We start from the raw sequence: 3677 nt of genomic DNA on the forward strand, positions 1-3677 counted from the left end.
GAACACGAATCAATGGATATAAATTGGGTATGAAAACATAAGAATGGAAGTAACTGCAGAAGGCCTATTGGCCCATATTTCCTTTTGCTGTTTCTATGTTGGTTCGGGGTCTTGAAGTGGGTAGAATAAAGTTGTGCATTAATTGGCTGTTGATTGCTGGTGTTGACTTTTTGATGTGTAGTGCCTCGCTGATGTCGAGTCTCCTGCTATCGCTGTATTTATCGATGATTTCTGTGTTGCCGGTTAAGATTTCTCTGGTGGTGGTCTGGTTGTGAGAAAAGATTAAATGTTCCTTGGTGGAGCCCTGTTGACTGTGCATTGTTAATCGCCTAGAAAGAACGTAAGGAATATTGAGAAGATTCGTGTTAGAATTATTAATCTTACCCTTTCGGTCATATTCAACAATATATATATATATATATATATATATATATATATATATATATATATATATATATATATATATATATATATATATATATATATATATATATATATATATAATGTGTGTGTTTGTGTGTATTCAGGACACGTGTAAGCTTGTCAAAATTCCATTTCACTTTTGTAAACGCACATTAATGACACTATGTAAAAATACACATCGAACACTATTTATATAGGACAGACGTAAGTCTGTGTATTTATGTATGTCGGTTAGATTAGCATTTTAAAGCACTACAATCATCTTCTGTGATTGTAGTGCACAAATTGATTGTGCACTAGTGGTTGATTGTTCAATAAATCACTGAACAATATGTTTTTAACAGCTCTCTAACATTACAATGCTAATCTCTGGTTAGCATTGTAAATGTGTGGCTACGTCTGTGGCAGAAAATAATAAAACGACAAAAATCGCTTCGTAGTGAAACTATCGACGCATCCACCGTAGACTTTCTCATACCTGAATATACCTAAAGAGATTCCGTAATACTTTATTGTTAATTAAGTTTCAATGCTCGCTGCCGTAAATTCTTGTCACCACTGTTACTGCTATTTTACTGTTCATCAAGTGGCTTTATTATTTGTTCAAATTATCTCAGCAAAATGTCACAAAGTTCTCAGCCCAACACACTTCCGGGAATCATAACAGAAGATTTTCACTGCTTCACTCACTGCAAAATATCTTAAAAAAAAATTCGCTTTTCACTAATAATTTCTTAGTATCTTTTAATGAACGTAAAATCTTAGGAATCATTATACGTTCATTACACGTTCAAAATCTGTCCAATTCGTCAGACGGTTTGAGCTCTCTCAAACTACTTGGCTGGTCCGTTGCCTGTCTATGTGGTAGCCAGTCTTCCAGTGTTAGCAGCCCCTCAGAGTTCTATATGTCTGCTCTAACCTCAGAGATGGCAACAATGTAGTGGGACCTGTCTGCACTAACTTCAGAGAGGACAACAAGGTACTGGGACCTGTCTGCACTAACCTCAGAGAGGACAACAAGGTACTGGGATCTGTCTGCACTAACCTCAGAGAGAGCAACAAGGTACTGGGACCTGTCTGCACTAACCTCAGAGATGGCAACAAGGTACTGGGACCTGCCTGCTCTAGCCTCAGAGAGGACAAAGTACTGGAAGGTACAAGGTACTATCCTCTTTTATATTTTTAATTACACTTCAAAATTCCCCATCGCCCAGGAGCAGTTCCTTCAGTCACATCTCCAGCAACAGTCGCTACTGAAGCTCACGTTCCGCAATATAGGACCGTCTCCTCTCAATATTGCGTTGCCACACGGCTTAAAGCCGTGTTTTCATTGGTCCTCCGCTCATCCTGACCGAGCAAACACCTACTTCCAGAACATTTTCAGCATTTCAAGGACGGTAAGGGAAGGCAATCATGAGGAGAAAGTATTGAACAAGTATGACTGTTTTTAGCTTGGAAGCGACGTAGAAATCAACGAGCTGGGATGCGATGAAGTACTGAAGGAATGGTTCACAACTATTGGTCTATCGCTGTACCGACCAATCCAAGTGGTCGGGACATTTGGCTTGCCGACAAATCGCGTCAATTTGAAAGCCCGACCTCTGGGGACCTGTCTGCTCGAACTCCTCCCTCAGTCCCTCCCTCATTCATTCTTCCTCTCTCACAGCGACCAACCACCTGAGCCGGACGGTAGAACGACTGTCTCTCTTCATGCAGGAGGTCGGCGTTCAATCCCCAACCGCCCAAGTGGTTAGGTACCATTCCTTCCCTCCGTTCCATCCCAAATCCTTATCCTGAACCCTCCTTCCAAGTACTAAATAGTCGTAAAGGCTTGGTGCTCTCCCTTGATAATTGCTTCCCTGCCCTTCTCTCAGCGCCAATCTTAAGCAATAAACAGGGAAACCAATTTCCGGTGTATCCGTATTCTTGGGAGACGTTGGACTCGACACACAGACACTATGAGCATCTAAGTCTACTAAAAATTCGTGTTGGGGGTTAGAATGATCCGCTTCGCCTGTGCTAGAGCCCTCCCGCCAAACACACACCGAAACTACGACGTTAATACAACGTTCGAACGAGTTTTAACACCTCCTAACCAGTTATAACAACCAATATAGCGAGTTGTAACAACGTTCTAATACGTCACAAACACGTTAAGCCAAGATGTAACAACTTTATTACAAGTTGTAACAAGCGGAAAATAGAGACTGTTACGGTTTGTGTTTCCAGGGCTGGCTGGCGAGGTTTGAGGAGGTTAGAGGTTATAGAGGCTTCCGAGTCTCTAGAGCAGTGTTGAGGACGGTGGAGGAGACTCTTGGGGACACCGTTGTACTCTTGCGGATGGATATAAGACTAGTTGCCTCTCCAAACGTATTTATTTCCCCCTCTTCTCTGATATTTTCCCCTCAGTCACACGTTTTTCCCCCCTAGGTTCGAGTTTCCCCCTCCTTGTCTGCCTCCTACTCATGTCTTTTATCCCTTAATTCTCTTTTTCCCCCTCTTCCCTCTCAATTTTCTCCTATTTCTTTTTGTTTCCCCTCTCTTTTTGGTCTGGCACTCCCCTTTTGCATTCATTGTCATTTTCCTTCCCCTCTTCTTCTTGCTTACTTTTATTCCTCAGTTCTCCCTGTGCACTATCTGCTTTATTTCCTGTTCGTGTTTCAATTCCATGATCCACTGGGTTCTTCCAGCTTCCCTCCCTCCCTTCCTCCCTCCCTTCCTCTCTCCCTTCTTCTCTCCCTTTCTTCCTCTCTTCCTGCATCCCTCACTCTCCCTACGTCCACCCCTTTCCGCCTACGGTTTCACTTTATCCGCACCTCTTCTCTGTTTTCCCACTCTTAGTTTCTCCCTGTTTCATTCGCTTCCTCATTCTCCCTTCGTTATTACATCTCTCTCTTATGCTTTCCGGCATTCGCTTTCCCACCCTCACTCTTCCACTCACACGTCCTTACTCTCCCTCTATTACCCTCTTCCACACTTCCCTTCTCATACTGTCCCCTCCCTCATTCTCTCTCCCTCAATCTCCCTCCCACACACACTCTCCCTCCCTCACTCTCCCTCTCTCATTCTCCCTCACACACACACACCCACCCACACTCCCTCCCTCCCACACTCTCCCTCCCTCACTCTCCCTCTCTCATTCTCCCTCACACACACACACCCACCCACACTCCCCTCCCTCCCACACTCTCCCTCCCTCACTCTCCCTCTCTCATTCTCCCTCACACACACACACCCACCCACACTTCCCTCCC

This window comes from Procambarus clarkii, chromosome 21, assembly GCF_040958095.1.
Source record: "Procambarus clarkii isolate CNS0578487 chromosome 21, FALCON_Pclarkii_2.0, whole genome shotgun sequence".
Classification (NCBI taxonomy): Eukaryota; Metazoa; Arthropoda; class Malacostraca; order Decapoda; family Cambaridae; genus Procambarus; species Procambarus clarkii.